The sequence below is a fragment of the Xyrauchen texanus genome, chromosome 42, assembly GCF_025860055.1.
Source record: "Xyrauchen texanus isolate HMW12.3.18 chromosome 42, RBS_HiC_50CHRs, whole genome shotgun sequence".
NCBI lineage: Eukaryota > Metazoa > Chordata > Actinopteri > Cypriniformes > Catostomidae > Xyrauchen > Xyrauchen texanus.
This window is the reverse complement of record NC_068317.1, coordinates 17,222,931-17,248,024: the sequence shown is the minus strand read 5'-3', so window position 1 is coordinate 17,248,024 and position 25,094 is coordinate 17,222,931. Positions and strand designations below refer to the sequence as shown.

The following is a 25,094-nucleotide window of genomic DNA, read 5'->3' as shown; positions in this document are numbered from 1 at the left end:
CATAGTGCATTTTCAACATGGTGTCCATTGAGTTCAGCATGTGCTTTGTGGTTAAAGAGCACTTTCACTGCCTCATCTCTCCTTTCACACCACAGATGAGCAACATCAATTAGCAGACTTTAGTTTTTTACAATAATGTTTATGTATTTGATGTTTACTGTAGAAGTTTGTGCAAAACTACAAACTTTCACTAATATCAGCTAATAGAATACTTTACAGTATTAATTGTAATAAAACATTTTTTTTTTTAACTGTATAGGCATAGGTCATTTTGTTGGGGGTTTAGGGGGTCCTGTTGCATCTCAACTTTTTGCCATGGTCATCTGGTCACCCTAATTGGGATACAGCCTATGACTTGGAAAAACGACTTCCTGTTACCTTGGGCTGACTGTTTTCAGAGCTAATTTCAGACAGTGTCAGGTCCATTTCGAAAATCCACATAATCTTTGTAAAAACCCTCAACATTGGTTCTTCCTGTCTGGTTTGTTAATGGTCTGCAGGAGAAGGCAACCTATGGCATGAGGTGTAATCACTGGCACACCAGCAACATCGAGAGAGGAGTAGACTATTTTTTTAATATAAATTCTGCACCTACATTCCAATCTACATCTTGATGTAATCCTTCCTCATGATTACACAGTGTGCTTTCATGAGCTGAATGGGAGGCTAAACAAAAAGTTAAAATGTGATGAGACTGCATTATACCCAACAGACATCCAGCATGTGCAAGCCATTCACACATCACAAGCCAGCAGTACTTCACTTTCGGTTAATCGCGTGAGTTCAGTCAGTCTGCGCGGATGACAGCCTGCATTCCATGTTTCATTGTTTCTTTTTGCTTTCAGAACAACACGTGATTTAATAAGGAAAGCACCACTATTAATCCTTTAGATTTCCAATCCAGCATACAGGTTCACCCTCCTTAAACCAAGGTCACACAAAAAATTATGTTAATTAATTATTAAGAGAGAAAACATAAACTCACATCATGTGGTTCAAAAATATGAGTCTTTTCAAAATATAAATGAAACCTGGAAATAAAGTTTTAGAATTATGCAGGTGCAATTCACCGAAAAGGGCTAAATAGTTGAATGGCTTGTGATGTGCGAATGGCATGCATGCGCAGCGCGAGTCTCATCACTATTTAATAGTGTTTAGCCTCCCATTCAGCTGATGAAAACATGCTGCGTGATCATGAGGAAGTATTACATCAAGATGTAGATTGGAATGCCAGTGTGAAAAACTTCATATAAATAAAATGCACTGCTCTCGCTGTTGCTTGCATGCTAATGATTGCCCCTCTGCATGATTTTGAATAATGTATGACATAATATAAGAAATATTTATTTTGTGATCAGTAATCAAATTTGTGACATTAACTGTTTTAACTCATGTTGTGCAAAAGGACTGGTTTTCTTTCATTAAACCACTTTCACAAGATGCTTTGTGAAAATTCACATGCAGGTTCATGATTATGTCATAATCATCAGGTTTTGCACAAATATTTCACTCAGAATGTTACTGCTGATAACATCATTTGTAATTAAAAATAAAAAAGCAAAATAGAAACATTTTCACAAGTGGACTCAAACTTCAGAAAATCACATACATGCACAGCCATCGACCAGGAAAATAAATAATGACACTTCATGTCAAAAAAGGTTACCGACCCCTGGTTTACAGGATATTTTGCTCATTAAAAGTTTGGCAGGCTAATTATTCTGCTAGCAGTGGTGTTTCAACACCTTCAGAATGTGCCATAATGATTTATGGACTGTTATAGACCAGGGGCCAAATGTATAAAACGCTGCGTAGATTTCATCCTTAAAGTGTGCGTAGTTCCCTTAATAAATTCCAGCTAGTGAAAGATTGTGTATATATACACAATATATATTCATTCCCCACCCCATCTCCTCCCCAAAATAACCATATATGGAGTGTACGACGCCTGTTTTTACTATGCATTTCCTCATCTGCATACAATTGCCATATGTATTTCACCATCCAGACACGTAATTACTGCATTTAACGGCACGAGAAACTGTATTATAAGAGATACGACTGTAAATGTCACATGTAAAGCTTAGATGCTGCACCATGAAGAAACATTATTTGTTAAGATATTAACTTGTTTTCAAAGAATACATCTTGAATATCCCTTAGCAAAATATTTTTATCTTTGCAGACATGAATCTAACCTAAGCAATTTTGCTTTTCAGAAAACCTTTTAAATTGTTTTAAGTGTGTTTTTATTGAGAAGTTAAATATTTAAAATTGGAAATGTAGGATTATCCATGAAAAAAGCCATCAAATTAACACATCATCAAATTCTACAGATAAGAGGGACCCCACCAAGCCATTAGAGAGTCAGAAATTGCAGAAGGACACATCTCTCCCATGCCTGTTTAATCTCACATTAGGGTTTGTAATGACAGAGCTGACCAATAAAGAAGATCCTTCTTTGTTCCACAAACTTAAACCCTCAGAAAGAGCAAATGGCCAAGTAACACCTTGTGACAATAAATGCATAACTCCGTGGCCATATCAGAAAAGTCCCAAGGCCCGAAACTTTCGACAAAGAGTCAAAGAACCAAGCAACACAAAGAACGCAAAGCAAGGAAATGCAACAACACGCAATCTCCAAGACTTGCTCAAAGTGCTGGTCTATTAGTTGAATACTTTGGGTAATCCGATTGCAAATCGATTTAGACTCAAAGAAGGATAACTGGTTCTTCAGGCTATGTCAACAGACTCCATAAAGTTTTCTCTGTATTGATCATTTACTTCACATTCTGTCACTCTTCTCCCCACCCGGTCTCATGTTGTATGTTTTAGATTAGTTTTATCTTTAGAATAGCAATAAAGTTTGTCTGTATTCAAAGATAATTTGACTGTGGTATATTTTGATAAATAATCTCATCCCTGTTTTTAAAAGATTTGGCTTCAAAGCTGTACCTAAATATGTGTAATATTATTTTCAATAACCCATGAGAATAATATCACTCCAATAAGTGAATTAATAATAATTCCCTTATTAAAGATAACTCATTACAGTAGCAATTGTGAGCAGATACAACGAGACGTTGTATTACGATTTTAATGGTGGAGAATTTTATTCAGACAAATAATCTAGTTATTTGTCATTTATGTCATTTATCATGGTTGTCGAAAGCGACTAATTCCATTGTAAATTGCCTTCCATAATAATGTAGAATAATGAGAATTTAACTTAATTCCTAACACATACTGTTCCTACATATAATGGCGGAGGTACGCGGGCACTTTAATCCATACCGTGTTCATCAACATCAACCAAATTTCCTACAGAAACAAAACGAACATTTTTAAATAATCTCTCCAATGGTCAGTTCGTTAACCGAACCATTTCATGTCAGTCAGGGTCAAGTGCGCATCACATTACAGATAATCTTTATTCAAATGCTGAACTTATCTCAGTACATGATTGTAATAGAACAGAAAATATCTCAAACTAAGAAATCTTCGCTGTCATGTTTAGTTATTGTATTTTCCTTCTTTATGATGACACAGAAAAGTTCTCCAAACACAGCACATCCCAAACCAATATTTCCCTTTTACAGCTTGTATTTGAATGCCTTTTCAATTAGTTACATCATAATAATATAGCTTACTATTGGCTTGATAATGATTACTTCTGTTTCAAGTGCTTAACTTCATACTTTGAATGTGAATTAAATGAAAATTTCATTCAAATAATTCAAATTTGTCCAGCTGGAGTCACCAGTAAAAGAGTGTGTACGAATAGTCAAGAGTGTCCGGACGGTACGCACATATTTACAGCAAGTTGATTTTTTTATAAACCATGCTATGTTTATGGGAAATTGCTTAAACTCCTGCACACAAAGTGCTCCTAGCATTTGTTTGATGTCAAACCTACTACATAGAGTAGACAAGCAGGGCAGTCCTTCTGTGAGCAGTTTCCTACGCATAGAAGATGTCAAGGGTTCCGTGGAGATTATCAATACTTTATATGTGTTTGTAAGCAGTAAGGGCTATGTGGTGGGCCTACAGCAGTCATATAAGTACCAGGGGAAAGCTTGGTTTGGTTTGTGCAACTGTGCTATTGCCAGTGTGGGAGGGTTACTTTTGAAATGTATTCCACTACAGATTACAGAATACATGCTGTAAAATGTAATTTCTAATGTATTCTGTTAGATTACTCAATGTCTGTAACATATTCTAAATACTTTGCATTACTTCTTCAGCACTGGTTCAATCATCAAGATTTTTTCACTTTTTTGACTATAAAAACTCTTCCAGTACAGTAAGACAAAATACACATGTTAAAAATACATTCTCTTAAAAACCTAAATATCTTATGTGTTGTTTCTAAAACAAGATTAATCAATTTGATCTTGTTTTAAGGATTTTTAGATATTTTTACAGGAAATCAATACAAAAATGTATCAGTGATAAGAAATACGATTTTTGCCCTAATATCAAAGGTCTTACTAAAAAAAAAAAAGATTGAAGAACATGAATTTTCTTGATTAAAAAAAAATATGATAGTGTCTGGTAACATGTGCATGTACAATGGCTTGAAATAGCATTTTAGCTTAACATAAAGCTGACAATTTAAACAAGGTTTATTTCTATTTCTTCTGCTCCAAACTTAATTCAAACTTACTTCTCTGTCTGCTCATGTGAATCATTACAGTAATACATCATATGAAAGTGTTTCACGGCTGTTCAAATGCACTTTGGATCGCATCATTTATATGTATACATTTTTCCATCTGAAAAGACTAGATATCAAATGAAACAAATAACAATAAAATACAAAGTAATCTCTTCAGTAATCAAAATACTTTTTGAATGTAGCTGTATTGTATATAACAATTATTTAAATTGTAACTGAACTAGTGGAATACAGTTACTTATATCTTGTATTTTAAATACGTAATCCCGTTACATGCATTTCGTTACTCCACAATTCTGGTTATTTCTGATCTTTAGAGAATTAACTGAGCTGTACCAAGTGTACATTCGTGTAGAATAACAGTTGAACAAAGCACTTATTCACCTATCGATTTAGTACATCTGAGAAATCTCTTTAATTTTTGGAGCATGCTACTGTATGTATCAGATGACATGCATGTTTCTGCTTTGTGTTAAACGAACCACAACATATAATAATACGAAGTATGTATTTCATATTATATTTTTTTACACAGTTGTAGTAATTGATTCTGATTGACCTTTCTGTTTTCAAATATTTTTGTATAATGAAAGCTACACTGTATATTTGATATAAAAAATCTCCTACAATGTGCTAGTTTCATGTCTCTTGTTGCACTAGGTGCTCTTTTTCTTCTCACATAGTAAACAACTTTCATAATAATTCAACTTCAAATCAATTTTCAATTTATTTATCTATTTAGTAAGTAGCCATGTAATCTGCAGGTTGTCCAGTCAGCCGGTCATTATATTTATTCATGTTATTATTTCTATTTACAATAATGACCGGCTGACTGTATTCCTTACATACACAGTTGTGTAAAGGTGTTAACACAATTGACCAATTAATAAAACATTCTTGTGGGTGACATAAAAAATATTACTTCATGATGGCTCTGTATTACTGGATGATACCACTTGATCACTTTAATACAACCAGGAGCATATAAGAGATTATAGCCTGTAAAACTACCTAGTAAATCTAAGTAAAGCTTATCATTTAGCAGACAGTCTCCCATCAGTTTTATTTTGCAGGTAATATATATAGAGAAAAAGAGGTCTGACAGGAGAAAAAAAATTAAGTTTTTCTAAAATATTCTGAAATAGTGCCAACCATGACTCGACCCTGTACCTAACCCTCACCATCTGTTAAACCGGAGGGGCAAACTCTTCAGGATAAACTCACCTACTATCTAGTCACCATGATTTCCTCACCTCTCACCCCAGCAGAATGAGGGTGTTGAGCACCTGCGACCACCACAAATAGCCCACCGCACAACCACATCTGTTCCCCAATGGTAAGTGAATCAGAGAAGAAAACAGCAGGTGAGTGCAGCTGGATAAGCAAAAATTACTAACTAACTGGAGTGAGGAAGTCTTACAACTCACCAAGCATGTGATTGTCAAATCCAAATAATGAAATGAGTGCATTTATTAATTGTTAACCTAAATCAATGTAACTGAAGTGTTTATCTTAAAACAATGTAATTGAAGTCAGAGTCTACTTGTGAAAATGCTTCTATTTTGCATTTTGTCTCTTTTAATACAGTGTAACACTCAAGCTCAAGTTTGTGTAAAACCTGATGATCCATTTGATCCCTGCATGATTTCAGAATGTTCCAAAGAGCATCTTGTGTTGGATGCAATACAATGAAAGCAAGGAAATGTGACCTTTCCTGCAAAGTAGTTAATATGGTCAATGTTACAAATATACATACATATTTAATTAGTAACCTAGAATTAGTGGAGAATTTGAAATATTTATTCTTTATTTTGCATCATAATGTTTCTTTGTTTAAAATTTTTCAGAAATAAAAAAAATGTAAAGCTTTGTTTATTTCCAGGTTTAAATGTGATTTTCAATCCTAGATTTTCATTGTGGTCTCAGACTTTTGAAACCCACCACATTAATATATTTTCAGTTTTTTTCTCTCATAATAAATTACCAACAGAAGATCATTCAGCTATAAAAATCAATACAAATGTTTTTAGTGTTTCCTCTGTCATTCAGTGAGAACAGGCAGAACATTTGTAAACCTTCCACAGTGAGTTCCCATAACCAGTCAACATTTAAATTTGAGAGCAAGTCAAGTTCATTCCCCAAACAGTTCATAAACAAACAAAAACAGGTGCTAACAAGATGGAGAATTTGGCACACTTCGGTGGATTGGGGAGCTGTACATCCTCTCACCCCAACCTCTATTTTTTAATGATGGCGTCTCAGGAAGCTTTAACAATAAGTTATTCTTCTCTGTACTCTATGAAATCGTATGGTGGTGATAAAATATCACCGCTCCCATAAATAATATTTTAATGAGCCCCCTCACCCTTCACTTTAATGATGACTGTAGCTTTCCCAGTCTGCCATTCTCTGGGACCGCAACATGTGGCCTCCAGGTGGGTCAGTCAGATCGGAGCTACCAACACAAAATTATTCCAAACACCCAGGATTCCAAAATCATCCAGGTCTACTGTTGAAATACTTCTAGTTCTCTCTCTCTCACACCCCTAATGTTTTGTTTCTCTTTCTTTCTTTCCCTCCTGACTAACACACCAGACAAAAATGTGTGTGGTGAACATTGGTAAACTGAATCTGAATCTGAGAGCAGGAATTGCAGGATGTGTTCTCCTAATTCATTCCAAAGAACATTCAGCCATTTTAAGTATGAGGTCTTTGGATGCATGATCCCCATTATCCCAACCTCCAATCCTAATTAAAAGAAGTGCTGAAATGGTAAACACGATCAGGCAAATCAGTGCACATTTTCCATGGTGCAATTCCTAATCTTGCAGGTTGTGGAGTATGGAGCAGACTGCCTCGATCTGGCATACCCTATTTTGTTGGGACCGTACAGCATCGCTCCACCACTGTGATCCAGCCACCTCTATCAACTCTTTAAAATGTTAGAAGGGTGTTCGACTGCATTACAGATCTGGATATATATACTGTATGTCCAGGATATATGGTTGCACTTTATTTTACAGTAAGTGTTCTTTCAGTATACTTACAGTGTAGTTACTCAAAAACTTTATGAGTAATAATAGGCAACTACATGTACTACATATACAGGTTTAGGGTTAGTACCTAGTAATTATTTTAGTTGTTATAATTATAGTATGTAAATGTAGAACAGTACTGTAAAATAAATATGCTACTGGATATTATATATATATATATATATATATATATATATATATATATATATAAATAAATAAATAAATAAATAAATATATATATATATATATATATATATATATATATATATATATATATATATATATATATATATATATATATATATATATATATATATATATATATATATATATATATGAAAATATATATGATATATATTGGATATATATGTCTCTTCTTCATTATTCATCCCTTGACTAATTAGTGCAATTATGATAGCGTGAACATTTACACAAACAGTGTGTTTACTTATATGGGTGTTTCTTCAACTTCGGCACTTTAGTACGTTGAAATTCTAGAAAGTGAAGTCTTTTTAAAAAAATGTCAAACTCACAATTTCTTATTAATTTGTCTACTAACAAAGTCCAACAGTTTATGTGCATTACAGGAGATTTGTCATTTTTTTCTGAAAGTCATGAACATTTCAACCACAGGGTCCACCACATCTCAAATTGTATATTGTGTTTTCTATGAAGGAAATAATGGTGATAGAATCAAACATTTTTTTTTTTTTTACATTTTTGGAAAATAAATAAAATAAAATAAAATAAAAAAAATAAAAAAAATCCCTTTATTTTATTTTATTTTTATTCATTCAAAATAAAATGTATTAATGTATTTTATTCACACACCACTTGTATGATTTTGTTCATCTCAAGCATTCTCTTCACTGACACTTTTGTTGACATGGTTAGCAAGTTAGCACAAACTTAAAAAATAAATAAAAAATGTATTAGGGGCGAAATTGTCTGGTGTGGTGGAAATGATGCCACAGTCATAATTTTATAGAAATAATTTTCACACAATAAATATCTCAATTGTTTATGTATATTTACATTTTGTTTAGATTCACTTACTTTCCAACAGGTAATAATTAATATTTTATTATTAATTTTCATAGTTTAATATTGGAATTCTGGGTCTGGAACAAGGCTAAATCAGTAAAATCTATAAATGAAATTCATTTAAAATAACTAAATTTAAATTCAATGATGAAATGAAAGGACCTGGTAAAATGTTTCCAAGTCAGTTTTAATGTGACATTCATATAACAAAATAAGATTAGTTGAAATCTGTTTGTTAGAATAAAAACAACCCCTGGGACATGAAAGTGGTCCAAAATGAATAAACATAATTTCTATTTCCTGATTTTGTGCAACATTAATTCCACCAGGAAAATCAGCCTAATCTCACATCAAATTTGGCAAGTGTGTGCCGATTTTTCTTTATCCGAAATTGTACATTGACTGAATTTGAAAACTCTGCATCCAGAGGCTAAATCGGTAAGCGTTTCAGAACATATAAACAAGTGTGACATCCATTTATATCCAGGAGAGGTGTAACAGGGTGTAAAACAGTAAAGATAAATAATTATTTTATTTAATCTACCACCCAACCAAAACCCAAATCTAACCCTAATCATTAGTAGAGACAAAATGCAATGTAGAGTTAAAAATGCTACCTCCTTATCACGCTCGTGATTATTTATACAAACGTGATTACTTCCTCATTTAAATGGGGATTGAACTGTGGTCTCCCATGCAACTGACACAATGAGCTAACAGTCATGCCACGAGGGAAAGTGATTGTTGTTGTGCTGTTCCAAATATGTCTGATAGGTAGATTTGGGGTGATAGAGTTTAGACTCGGACTTGAGTCCAAGTCACAAGTCCAATTTCTATGGACTTGGACTTGGCACGGACTCGCGCCTTTGGGACTCAGGTTTAAGCAAACACACACACACACACACACACACACACACACACACGCCGCGCACGCACGCACGTACGTACGTGCACAGGTACACTCATGTCAACCAATATGCTTGACTGTTATTACAGAGACTACTGTATAACATCGACTACCATGGTGGCTGGCATGACAAAAACATATAGACGGTTATGTATCAATGTAATAGAAACTAAACAAGGCAGTTTCACACAACACAGGACCTGACAACTGGAAAAATTGCGTGTGCCGGTTGTACAGCCATGACGGTGCTCGCATTTCAGTTTCATAGAGGTTAAAAACTTAAAATCAAGAACTTCATTGAGTCAAGTCAACCATATCATGTCTCTCACAGTTTACTAAAAACAGCATATCTAAATAAAAATACATAAAAATAGAATTATATTGGATATTAAGTATTTTACGCATAATGTATTTACACATGTAGGCTACTGTAGTGTCTTATGGTGCACGCAGTGATGTCAGCTTGAAATGGTCCATGAAAGCTTGATGAATTAACTGTAAGTTTTTAAATAGTCGGGGTAAAAAACATTATTGCTAAAGTAGACAGCAACTCTAAACAGATCAACAGCACCTGTTTATTATTGATTATTGTCAATTTTCAAAGCATAGACGAGCTGCTTAAAATACATACTTTTACAGCATTTGTCCACCAATCTCAATATTCAACCACACTGTAAAGAAGTCAATGGAAAGGAGGAGGCGAGAACTGGCTTGATAATATAAATAATAGTTTAATATAAAACTTAAACAAAAGACAAAAACACACACATGACGGACATGTCCGTAAACTATCTCTCTCTCCCGCCCAATCCTCCGCTGTCGGCCTTTATCCCTCTTGGAGGCTTGATTAGCCTGATAAGGGACGGGTGTGTATGATCACGACCCGGCCCCACCCTACGCCCTGCCACACATACACAATACAATTTTAGGATATTTTGGGCAGTGCAATGTTTTGTTTATCATTTAATTGTAGACTATAAAATAAATGTATTATTCGATGACAGAGTTTGTGTATAAAGCTAAACTTCATGTTACAAGATGGATTTATTTGATTATGATGTTTTTATTTTAAATTATTATTTGATTTTTATTGTAAACCACTGGCTAACTTATGCATGTCTTTTTTTAGACACTTTTGAAGGACAATTCTGTTAAATTTATGACTATTTTATTATTCTCCATATTTTTGCAGTTAAAGAAGAGCTCAATAAAATTTATTTGGTTGGTATTTAAAGATTTCAGACTGATTGCAGACCAACACGGCTGCACGCAGAACTGCCCTGCATTGTGCAGTTTTCCCCAAATTAACTAGAAAATCATGTCCGTGATGACATGGGCCTAATATTATCAGTGGGCTTTTCCAGTGTTTTTGGATGTAGCATTTGCAGTCAAATTGTGAGACGTAACTTCTCAGTGAGTGATAATTACTACTGTGTTGTCTAATTGTATGTACTGTATTTTCCCAAATCAGTCGGCAGATAGAGAAAAAAGATTCAGAAAGAAATGTCAGTATAGACTATTATTTCTTTAGATGGAGAAAATTTTAAATAAAACTAAATTAAATTAAATTGACAAATTGAAAATTAAATAAACTGAATTAAAATTCTAAACATAATAACCTGTGTTGTAATGGCAAATACATCTTTCACTTTCTTTGGTGTATGTTTGAGTGGAGGGGAAAAGCATCAAATAACTGAAATGTCAACAGAACGCAATATACGCAATTGTGTTGAAGGACAGTTTTGTCTTCATACACCTAAAGCATATGCTTTCATTCTGAAACCACTTTGAAGTTTGTTCAACAGGAAACTAATCATAAATGTATATATGAAATGCAAGAGAGGTGTTTTTGTTACATTCATATTGACAAACTCTTTTTCTTAGTTGTGAAGTTTAATATAATCTTAAAATATTGATGTTGAGTTTACGGTTACAATTTTAATACAGATTCACGAACATATTCATTGGGACTCTGACCAGACTCGGACTGTTATGGACTCGGTCTTGAGTCCGACTCTGCCCCTTCTGGACTCGGACTCGATTGTTTAAAGACTCGGACTTGACTCAGACTCGAATAAGGTGGACTCGAACCCAACAGCATGTCAGTGAGTTGGCATACTTTTGCCGATCCTAGGGTACTGGATCTTTCGGAAACAGCATGCCGACTTCCTGTGTGATCATGTTGGGAATATAACTGCGGTGAGACCCGTCAAAAGGTCTGCAGGTGAAATGAGGGAGTGTGGAGACTGCAGACCTCAGCGGGGTCAATGAAAAATGGGTATCAGAGAACAATTGGTCTTTTTATGGCTCTGAATAATTGCTCAAGGGCACTATCATTTCTGTCCACTTAACACCTAAAACCATTTAGCTCCAATGATTTGCTGGTGTGTGCGTGCATGCATGTGTGCGTGCATGCGTGCATGTGTAGTGGTGTAGAGTAGGTGAAAATTTACGATTATAAAATGTTGCTTTGTTCATCACACAACAAAGAGTTGTTCTGTACTAGGAAGAAAATTGTAATGGCACAACAGGTTTCAGCTCACCATAATTAATTTAGTTTAATGAAACACAATTCATACAAGTGAATCCTGTTGAAATTATATTCATGCAGGCAAAAGGGCTTAATTGCCCAGCAGGCATAAGGGGACAATTTAAGAACAACATGTAATTTTTGTTCCTTTTTTCTAACTCAGAATTCCTTCCAAGCAATTTGTCGTTTTAGAAAGGAGTAGAGAGTTGAACAGAAACAAACAGAAATGAGAAAGAAAGAGGAAGTAACTGTGTGAGAATTGTTCCACTGCATGAAGTCCAGGTCGACAGGTAGACTAATTTGCCAGTTAACTACCCTCCTCCAGTGGCATTTATTCAAGGTGAATACAAATGAAAGAGCGTCTTTGAACTCTCACCACACTTGAGTGTAAGGCACCCCACAGGTAAAGGCATAAGTGTTCTTAGCATAGACCAGAAAGTAAAAACCTGATTTACTGAGTAGCCATGTAAAGTTATACACCAAGTGCATGAATTTCAATTTACTACTAAAACCTTTTGTTAAATCCAAAACTGTTTGGAGTTTTCCTCCTTTGATGCAACCAAAACACTCTAAAACATAGTGATGGACACTGATTGGGACGGATGGATGGATAGATATGCCAAATAAACTTGCTTGCAAAAATATTTTCTAATTTGACTACTTTCTCTCAGCAGGAAGGAAGTTGTCAGTGCTAGAGGAGATCACATCCACTTCAAGCTGTGAATGTTTATCTTTCTCCCTCTCTCCTTCTCAACTCTGAGAAGCTTTGATTTACTGAGACATAAAGTATGTCTGGAAACAGATCACTTGAAAACACTTTGAAGACGTTAAATATAAATGACTCCCGCCACAAGTAAGAGCGAATCTCTTATTGATCCCTCCATATAGTCTGCATGCAAGATCATCTGTTTCAGATGAGTCAGTTGATATGTTTATACTGCGTTGAATGCAGCGGCCACTGCCCATTCAGTCAGCGGAGAGTCATGCAGTATGGCTTCTCAGGGAGACACACAATGCTTTAGCAGGTCTTAGAAGGCTTTGTATTGATTAGCCGAAACACTGTCTCCATAAAATCAAGCTGTTAACAGACACAGCAGGGATTTTCTGTGGCCCTCCACCTCTATGGTGGCCTTGTGGCTTTGTTTGTTAATCTGTGCACAATTACATCAGAGGCATTTCTCTGATAATAAAAAATAAAATGTTTTGCTATATGATTATTAATTTAAAGGCCAAGAGACCAACAGTTTTCACACCACATGTGTAGACCAAGGCTGTCCGTTTAATGTGCTTTTACAATTAATGAAAGAAAAAATAAAACATTAACGTAAAGTATATGCAAATTAACAATTTATGCCCACTGATCTGTACATTAATTAATTAATTAATTAATTTTGCCATGAACTGTAGGCCAGTGACTGGCTTATGTTCAATGCTATGGAAATAAAACAAACAAAATATTGACTCATTGTCTTCATTAGGGTTTTTAACTTTTGATATACGAAATAAATTGTATTAATTAACCTGCATTTCATGTAATTAATTTGTTTAAAATGTGAAATCCATTAACAGCCCTTGTATGGACCAAAGGTAAAAATGTCAACAACAACAACAAAAACAAACAAACAAAAAAAGGCTCCTGACAGCTGTCAAATACTCTCTGTTAAGTGTTTAATATGGAGTAGAGGAGAGCAGCTATTTTTTCCTCTTTTCTGTCACATTCTGTCTGACTCCACAGCCTCTCTCGAGCCTGCGGACGCCTCACCTGTCAGTGGTGATGTCAAGTCCCTTGATGCTTCCTCAGATTTGGACAACACACACACAAATCACAAACTTCAGAGGTTAAGGAAGCAAAATACAGAGTTTGAGTCTCTTCAAAAAATGTTCACACAGTTTGGGATTGACAACCGTATTTGCTAACAAGTGTGACACTCGAATTGTCCAGATCATTCAACAGCATACAGGAGTGGATAAAAAAAAAATGTCTATATGAACAAATATCTGAAATTCCTAATGCACTCTAAGTCCTCGTGGTGGCATAGTGACTCGCCTCAATCTGTGTGGCGGAGGATGAATCTCAGTTGCCTCCACATCTGAGACCGTCAATCCATGCATCTTATCACATGGCTTGTTGAGCGCGTTACCACAGAGACATGTGTGGAGGCTTCAAGCTATTTCCACACACAACTCAACACGCGCCCCACCGAGAGCGAACCACATTATAGTGACAATGAGGAGGTTATCGCATGTGAATCTACCCTCGCTAGAAACCGGGCCAATTTGGTTAGGAGACCTGGCTGGAGTCACTCAGCACACCCTGGATTTGAACTCGCAACTCCAGTGGTGGTAGTCAGTATCTTTACTCGCTGAGCTACCCAGGCCCCCATCATCTAATGTTTTAATTAAAGTAAATATATGATTTAACCCTCTGGGGTCGACGGACGCGTCCTGCTGGATTTTTTCGTCATTACAGCAGAAGCAACATAAAATTCTCCATCATTTTGGGACATACAGAGAAGTGTAAGACATCATTAGAGAATATAAAGGTTCTACTTGTATTTCTGTACACTCACAATAACAACAAAACCTTGTGCTTTTGTAAATTAAAGAAAATAAAAAGGGTGAGCTGTAAGCAGTCTCTGGGTTTGTGAGCATATATCTGAAACACGTCACAAAAAAGAACTGAAACTCAATCGATAAGCGAAAACTTATCACACAAACATGAAACATATGTCTAAAGAAAGCTTAATAAGTCTACTTTTAAATAAAACATTAAAAAAAAAATATTCTACTGCAATGTAATCTGTACGAAACAAAGCGATGTACAGTTTCTACTGGCTCAGCTAATTATCTATAATGTGATCACACCCACGGGCAGAGTGTGCTATTCATAAGCTAACGTGCAGAGACAATCAATGCAAATGGTAAGCGCCCCCAACTGTGCCTTAAAAACAAAGTTAATTCACTTTTCTGCACTTTTGAAAGACAGCATGATACACAAGTGAGAAAACTCTTGTATAGTGACGAAGGGTTAGGGTGGTTTAGCACCAGTTTGTGAAAGGAGAGTGAGATCAGGAGATGAGAATGGTAAGGATCATCACCTGGCAATGATTGTCTCTAACAGCTGTTTGTCATTGCAGTGAGAGCGGAGACAGGCTTTAAGTGCGAGCCTGACACCCAACAGAGAGACACGAGCTGGAGAAAGACCCTATTGTTTTATGTCTGCTGAAAAGCGGAGTTCTGAGTGTGATCACTGAAAATATTGAGTATACAAGAACTGAAAACTTACTGTTTGTGTTTGATTCACTTTCTCCCTCCTTTTCCCTCACTGTGAACATTGTTCCAGACTTGATCTCTACTTCCTCCACACTGTGATGTCACACTGTGGTAGACATTTGCATTTGACTGCCTCCACAACAACACATCAACAACTTTACCTTTTTAACTTCTGTAGCCCAGTGAGTTGCGGGTTAGTGAGAAAGCAAGGAGAGAGCAGTCAAGAACAGAGAGCCTATCATAGGTGTTTACTGTCAAGTATTATATTGTGCTATAAATTTTACTAATATATTCATTGGCGGATCTAAATCATTTTGACTGGGGGTGGGGGGGGGGGTGCTTGTAGCGGGGCAAATGTATTATACATTAATTATCCCATGTGCACATATAAAACAACATTTACTGTTTTAATATTTGCGGACATGCAATTTTTTAAACCAAAATATTGACAAAATTTAGTAAAAATAAATAAATAAATATTTAAACAAACAAGCTCATGACATAAGTTTCAATAGGTCAATACACCCTAACATTCAGGTTTTACCCACAAACTTTAAGCCATTTTGCCATACTGTTCTTTAGAATGATATGTGCAGTAAAATGATTGGGTAAAATAGGCTACATCAAGATTTTATGTTAGAATTTTTACGGTAGGCTACAATCACCATGTACAGGTCCAGTAAATGGTCAGAATGTCCTTTAAGATTCTTTTAAGACTTAAAGAACATTTCTAAATTCACTAGTTCATAGAAATACTTTTTACTATGAGTTTTAAAAAGTTGCATGCACGTTATTATTTGTGACCAACATGATGGCTGTAATGTGTTTTTAAATAATTATTATGTCTGTCAGTAGGTGTGTTCAACTTGAACTGCATCTCAATTTGCCGATTTTGCAATCTGGGGAGGAATTGATAATAGAGCAGTCAAGCTGGACACTTTAAACTTCCTGTCGTTTGCTGAACTTCCTCCAGTCACGTAAGATCATGCGACATTTGCAGATGAAGAGGAATTCAGATAGACAGATGTTTTACTTTTACACAAAATAATCAGAATCATTGTTCATTTGGAAAGGTTTATGTGCTGCTTAATTCAGTGCCTGTTGTTTGTACAAAACAAAAACTCCAATAAAAGCCTGTGCTATTTTAATACCAATAAATGAGTCAGTATTTTTACACTTAGATTTTTTTTTATAAATAAACAAAACAGATGCAGAGGTAGCTGTAATAACCTGCCGGGCATTATTGCCTGCCGCACCTCCACCATTGCCTTCAGCCCAGCTGTGAGGTCATCAGCTGGGAGCCACCTATCTTCAATGTTTCATCCCAGAACATCTCCTAGTGGTGTCCTTGCCTTCCCATCCAGACATCCTACCTTCACAAAATACTTGCAACCAGGGTTCTATATGTCATAATAACTTGACACGAACATACGTGCCAGCCCATTGGTCAACTTGCACCAAGATGTGTACTCGGTGCCCTACCAGCACTGGAAACGTATCTCTAGGTAACTCAAGCTTATCTCTCTGCATACTACCTCAGCACAAGCCCTCACCACACCCAAGTTCCCTATTCCTCAGTTTCCTATTCTGAACCCTCCACTTTTTGTCCTTCATTCTTAACCATAGCCAGAAACTCCCTATCTCAGCTTCCTCCGCAAATTCCTCCAAATACTTTTATGAAGCTGCTTTTACGATGCCAATATCTCTAAAAAGGTGCTGCATTGATGTAATCATAAATCCTCGGCACTCAACCTCCATAGGGTAAGTGGCAGTCCTCCATCCATTTTCCCTGCACTCTGTGGCCAGATCAGCATATTTTAGCTTCTTCCTCTCATAGTCTCCAGACATTCTTCCCATGGGGCAGTAAGCTCAATCATTGCAATTTTCCTAACTGAAGTCGACCACAACACTACATCCGGCCTCAAGGAGGTAATGGCAACCTCGTTAAGAAATTTTAGCTGCTGGCCAAGGTTGGCCATCATTGACCATTCACTTCCAGGCGCCAAGATTGACCTGGATTCCCTCCGTGCCATGCCTTGTGCGGTACCTCCATTTTTAACAAAATCAACACCCTGCCTCTGGGGAGCATGGTTGCCTTTGTTTGCCTTCACTCTATGAACCTCTAGGATATCTGCTGTGTTCACTATTTCACAGTGAACACTTCCTCTTCCAAGTGTGAACTGTGTGCTACGTTGTAATTGGTCAAGGAGTGTGATTACATACAGGCTCAATTGCTCTTTCTGAGTGCCCCAGATGACTTCGTCAAATTTACCTGAATCTGTATAAATCTGAATCAGTGTATGAAAAATGTGATCTGAATTTGTGCCATGTAATGCATTTAAATTTGAAGTTTGATGTAATTCAAGTTCAAAACTTTCCATACAATGCTAGCTGCTTTTTCTTCACATCTGTTCCAGTGTGCTTTTTCATAATAGTTGCTTCATCGTTTGTTTTGCCAAACCTTTAGCACCATATTTTCTGCATTACACAGTGCAAAACATTAAATAAAGATGGTGAAAAAAATACCTCATTATAAATAACATAAGTGTACAGCATGTTGTTTCAGAAATGAAAACCTGACAGATATATACATACAAAAACTATTTTATAATGAATGCTTGCCAAATCAGAGCTATCTCTAACGAGTTGTGCTCAGGTGCATTCAATACGAAAATCAGAAACAGATTGCGTTTCGTGATTATAATGTGGGAAAATGTGCTATTAAAGTAACTTAACTTGCACTTAAATTTATACCAGCATGTATACTCCACATTAAGTAGAAATAAAACCGGATCTGGCCAGTCTAAAGATGTAAAACTAATGCTGAAACTTCTACCTTATCTCAAGAAGTTAGTTAAGTTGGCTTGTGAGAGCCAACTTACTGAAATCCTACTTAAACTTATTATTATACCGATTGTTCTTATTCTTCTTAGCGGTGAAATTTCGGTATCTAACTCCTCCTAGAGCTTTTAAGCTACAGGCACCAAACTCGGCACAGACCTTCAGACTAATCCCGAATAGTGTGCTATATCTTTTCTAACTGATCGGACTTACGGTTTTCCTAAAAATGACGATCAAACTCGGAAAAAACTCCCATTGACTTAACATTGCGGAATGTTCAGAAATTCAAATTCCAACTGACATTTTCACACACACAGACAAAAAGGGCCTGTCAGCCCTGCATCTCTCCCTCTCTCTCTCCCTCAGAGGATTTCTTTTATCAAGCAGCCAAAAAGTAATGACCTAAAATCTTCATAGCCACATGCTAAAACATGCTAAAAACGTGCTAGCATCTATCTGAGGGTCAATATCTATCTATCTATCTATCTATCTATCTGAGGGTAAATATCTATCTCTCTATCTATCTGAGGATAAATATCTATCTATCTATATCTATCTCTCTATATATCTAAGGGTAAATATCTATCTATCTATCTATCTATCTATCTATCAACTAAGTTAAACTTTTTTAACACTACACTGTAGAACTGGCTCATTAGAGTCATTCATTTGGGAATCAGACTAAACTGGTCACACTGTAAGTTTCACATTGTAGATTCAAAAGAACCGGCTCATTAGAGTCATTAATGTTGTAATCAGATTACACTGGTCACACTGTAAGTTTCACATTGTAGATTCAAAAGAACCGGCTCATTAGAGTCATTCATTTGGGAATCAGACTAAACTGGTCACACTGTATGTTTCACATTGTAGATTCAAAAGAACCGGCTCATTAGAGTCATTAATGTTGTAATCAGATTACACTGGTCACACTGTAAGTTTCACATTGTAGATTCAAAAGAACCGGCTCATTAGAGTCATTAATTTGGGAATCAGACTACACTGGTCACACTGTATGTTTCACATTTTAGATTCAAAAGAACTGGCTCAATAGAGTCATTAATGTTGTAATCAGATTACACTGGTCACACTGTATGTTTCACATTGTAGATTCAAAAGAACCGGCTCATTAGAGTCATTAATTTGGGAATCAGACTACACTGGTCACACTGTATGTTTCACATTTTAGATTCAAAAGAACTGGCTCATTAGAGTCATTAATGTTGTAATCAGATTACACTGGTCACACTGTATGTTTCACACTGTAGATTCAAAAGAACCGGCTCATTAGAGTCATTAATTTGGGAATCAGACTACACTGGTCACACTGTATGTTTCACATTTTAGATTCAAAAGAACTGGCTCATTAGAGTCATTAATGTTGTAATCAGACTAAACTGGTCACACTGTATGTTTCACACTGTAGATTCAAAAGAACCGGCTCATTAGAGTCATTCATTTGGGAATCAGACTACACCGGTCACACTGTATGTTTCACATTTTAGATTCAAAAGAACTGGCTCATTAGAGTCATTAATTTGGGAATCAGACTACACTGGTCACACTGTATGTTTCACATTGTAGATTCAAAAGAACCGGCTCATTAGAGTCATTAATTTGGGAATCAGACTACACTGGTCACACTGTATGTTTCACATTGTAGATTCAAAAGGACCGGCTCATTAGAGTCATTTGTTTGGGAATCATGCTAACACATTTTAGATTCAAAAGAACTGGCTCATTAGAGTCATTCATTTGGGAATCAGACTACACTGGTCACACTGTATGTTTCACACTGTAGATTCAAAAGAACCGGCTCATTAGAGTCATTTGTTTGGGAATCATGCTAACGCATCATAGCATCGCCTAGCGAAGTGCTAAAACATGCTAAAAACGTGCTAGCATCATGCTAACACATGCTAGCATCGCCTAGCGAAGTGCTAAAACATGCTAAAAACATGCTAGCATCATGCTAACACATGCTAGCATCGCCTAGCGAAGTGCTAAAAAATGCTAAAAACGTGCTAGCATCATGTTAACACATGCTAGCATCTCCTAGCGAAGTGCTAAAAAATGCTAAAAACGTGGTAGCATCATGCTAACACATGCTAGCATCGCCTAGCGAAGTGCTAAAACATGCTAAAATCGTGCTAGCATCATGCTAACACATGCTAGCATCGCCTAGCGGAGTGTTAAAACATGCTAAAAACATGCTAGCATCATGCTAACACATGCTAGCATTGCCTAGCGGAGTGCTAAAACATGCTAAAAACATGCTAGATCATGCTAACACATGTTAGCATCACCTAGCGAAGTGCTAAAACATGCTAAAAATGTGCTAGCATCATGCTAACACATGCTAGCATCGCCAAGCGAAGTGCTAAAAGATGCTAAAAATGTGCTAGCATCATGCTAACACATGCTAGTATCACCTAGCGAAGTACTAAAAAAATGCTAAAAACGTGCTAGCATCTATCTGTCTGTCTATCTATCTATCTATCTATCTGAGGGTCAATATCTATCTATCTATCTATCTATCTATTTGAGGGTCAATATCTATCTATCTGAGGGTAAATATTTATCTATCTATATCTATCTATCTATCTGAGGGTAAATATCTATCTATCTATCTCTCTATCTATCTGAGTGTCTATCTATCTATCTAGCAACTAAGTTAAACTTTTAACTACTTTAAACTACAAACTACTTTAAACTTTAAACTAATTTAAACTTTAAACTCATTTAAACTATAAACTACTTTAAACTTCAAACTACTTTAAACAATAAACTACTTTAAAATTCAAACTAATTTAAACTTTAGACTACTTTAAACTTTGAACTAATTTAATCTTCAAACTACTTTAAAATTCAAACTAATTTAAACTTTAGACTAATTTAAACTTTAAACTAATTTAAAATTCAAACTAATTTAAACTTTAGACTAATTTAAACTTTAAACTAATTTAAACTTTAAACTAATTTAAACTTCAAACTACTTTAAACTTCAAACTACTTTAAACTTCAAACTTTCTGGTCCAAACTTTCACAAGCCAACTTAAAGTTTGTCTCGACAAACTTTTTCTAGTTGTTGGCTTGTTATTCGTTTGCCATTTGTTTTCTCCTACCCCGAACATTTTACAGCGATATTATTAGCACAATTAGGTTTAAGAATATATGTCTATATCATTCAGGCAACTCAAACGGTCAAGCTACTTTTAGATGGAGAATTATTCCTAAAAATGCTTGTGAGGGAGCTTGTAAGGGAGCATCTGAAAATTCCACCCACAGCACTAAAATGTCAGAGGTGTCCAATTATTCACTCATTAATTCACTCAATTAAAAATCCACCCCTGAATATTATAGGTAAACCTCAAGGAACATTTTTAAATAATATTAAAGGCATGTCATGAACCCATTAAGATAGCAACTGCACATATCCACTTTTAATAGTGTATGATACATATGATGTCATACTGTTTTATTAGAGAAAGATAAAATAACAATGTAATTAAGAAGCTACTTATCATGAAACCAAGTAACACACTTGATTTTGTATATGCAAGTCTGAGCTTGTACATTACAGCTTCATCTGCAGTTTAAAGAATTTAATAAACTTTCTGTGCAAAAAGTAGAGGACTGTAGAGTAGAACTGACACAAACCATAAGCACCCTGCCTCACTCTGTAGCCAAAGGGAAGAACAGGCGAGAAAACTTGAAAATCTCAGTGTTAAAACAAAAGCTTTGGAGCGCAGTCATGCAGACCACCTTCCAAGGCAGCTCATTAAAGCTTCTTTTAGACACAGACCCTCTTCACCCTGAAGCAAACTCCTGGCTTCAGGAATCAATCTACACTCCCCCTATCTGCTACGCCACATTTTCACAAGCAAGACCTCAGACAGAGATCGATGCTGTTCGCAGCCCGACGCAAGCTTTCAGAACAGCAGGAGAGGAGGCAGACCACAGCTCTATCTGAAAAAGCCCTAAATACATATTAAGTGCTTTCTCGCTATCCGCATAAGTCTCCCCACAGTCCATGTTCACAATACTGTTAGAATCAATCAGGCCCACAAACATGCATTGCATTTTAATCATATTATATCATACAGCTTCTCCATAGAATCAGACCAGACGTAAACAATTTGGCTTAGTGAAACGTTTACCTTTAAGTGATTTTTGGTATTGGTCAACTGATATGGACATTACAATAGCCAATGCCATTAAATGATTGGTGGCCAATGGCCAATATGTCAATATATATATATATTATATACAAATTAGTCTTTTGATTGAACATGACTGAAATAGCAAGCGATAATATGGTAGCTCTATTATGGAAAAAAATAATAATACCATGATTCACAATTGATACTGTACTCTAATCCGCCATGTTTACATCTTCTCCCAACTCTGAAAATTGAGTATCATCATTATCTCAGACTTTTTCAGTTGTAATTATGAATTGAGGGGGCATTCGTGTCCAACTTCTGAGTAGAAAACTCATATTTATGATCATTCCAATAGCACGTGAAGGCAGCATAAGACCGCTGTTTGGCCAAGTAAGCAAATGCAGACAATCTCAAAATAGGCAAATATTGGCTAATTTATTATCATGGACAATATATCCGTTGATCACTAATTTTAAAAGTATAATTTAATGTTTATATTAGAAAAAATGAACTATCCTCATGATAATATCAGCTGACTATTCATTTATTCCCTATTATATTTATTACGCCATATAATTCAACATACCACATATATAAAATTCAAACATCAAATACAGGGCCAAATAATGAGGTTACAAACATTGCTCAATAGCTTCACATAAATGGACCACTAAAATAAATCTGTTAGTACATTTTTTTAAATAAATGTCAACCACAGCCATCCTCTTCTACAAGTCAGTGATTTGATAAAAGGTCTTCAAGAATATTTAGAGCAGTTTGGTGTCCTATAATCCATCATGACTGGAAAATTCTGAAACCTATGCAGAAATCCAGCAGACGACTCGCTCCGTCATCAAATGACCCTTTCACTGATGTAATGGCATTTACCCACATAAGAATTATGAGCCAGTAACACAGTGCCTAGAAACTATAGAAAAGTAGTTTCAGAAACATTGACAGCACACGATTCAGACCAAGGAACCTCTGCTAGGGTGGCATCACTAGTAAACTAGATAAGAAACATATCTCAGAAAGTTGCTTTCTTTTACCTCCATAAGAACATAAAGTCTAGTGTTTTCAAATATAAACATGATGCTTTACAAGTTTTGCCTAAATAACACAACTGAAGATCTGACAGGGATATAAGCTTTTTTTTTTTAAAAGAGAGAATCAAGGCTTTTGTACAAGAACAGAGGATAAACAGAGGCCAAGGGGATTTGTTAGTGAAGATTTGTTATATTCAGTGAGTCAGGAGTAAATATTAGGATTGTGGTTTAAATGTCTGTAAAAGATGGCTAATGAGGTTTTGCGGTATTAGGACTAAGAAAACATATCAGTCAGAGTGGAAAGATGGTGGTAATCCACACTGACATGTGGATATATCTTTGTTTCTGCTTTGATCCTCTCCCCCCACACCCACACATACTCTGTCTTTCTTGCTCTCTTTTGCTGACAGACTCACACAGACACACGTCTTATTACTTTGTAACAGATATTTAAAAAAATATTTTTGAATGCATTGACCCTCCACCCGCAGAATAGAGGCAGTTCAAAGCACAGTCTCTATTACTTTAGACCTGCTCCAATCTAACAACACTGAGAATAAAATGAACAGTTCTAGCATGAATATAAAGAACTGTCTTGGACTTGGACTGTACAGTCACACTGGTGTGATGGTCAGGACAATACAGTAGAAAGCATTTAAACGAATAATGTAATTTTCATATACTATTATAATTTGTTTTATTATTTTGCTAATGATGTCCATTTTTAAACCCTGTTGCTGGTTTGCTCTCGTGTCCAATTTCATTTTAACTGCTCAATCAAACAGTGACTTAGAAAAGCATGCAATACATTGTGACAGGTTCACAATACTATCAATGCTGAAATGTGCCAGAAAACTGTTCAAAGATTGGACTGAAATAATTAGCAGGATCTTATTAAACTTCTTGGCAACATTTTTGCTATTCTATTAGACAAGGTTATAAGGGATCTTGTTCAAAATAAATTTAAAACAATTGTTTGTAGCATTGAGATCCTTCAGAAGAATATGCAATTGCAGGTGCTACACACAGGCAAGAACAGCATTAATTTTTTAATTTTATATAGTTTTGAGCTCTGAATGTTACAGTATGTTTCATAGTACATCAAGCTCTTTTAACTCAAAAGATCAAGGAAAATTTGATTCCTCATGATATGACTCTTTAATCATGAATTGATTATGAATTAATAAAGTAAAATGTTCTGCTTTGTTAAGACCTTTAGGCCTGTCAGTTCATTCAAACTTCCAAGTTCTTATAAACAACGTTAAATCAAACATTGAATCACACTGTTTTTATTCTGCTAATTCAAAATATTGCACATATGCTAATATCTTTCCACAACTGCCCATTCTAAATAAAGAAATGAAAGAAATAAGAATAATTACTTCTCTATACAGCCTAGAGGAGACAACAAATAATGTTTACAAAAGCAGACTAACAGAAATTAGAATAATAATCAACATTCAAGTGAACATGAATTATAATCAAAACACAATCAGGGATAATTACAAAGAATAGCTACTTTATCAAACCAACCTCAAATTACCTTGTCCTGACACAATAGCTAATGTTTTCAA

The 25,094-nt window shown here is 35.5% G+C and overlaps 1 protein-coding gene across 6 annotated transcripts in view; it reads right to left on the bottom strand.

Annotated features, from left to right (window-relative positions):
• LOC127634990 (semaphorin-5A-like) overlaps positions 1 to 25,094 on the bottom strand; it is a 214,115-nt gene that overhangs the window by 167,552 nt on the left and 21,469 nt on the right. The window lies entirely within an intron of this gene.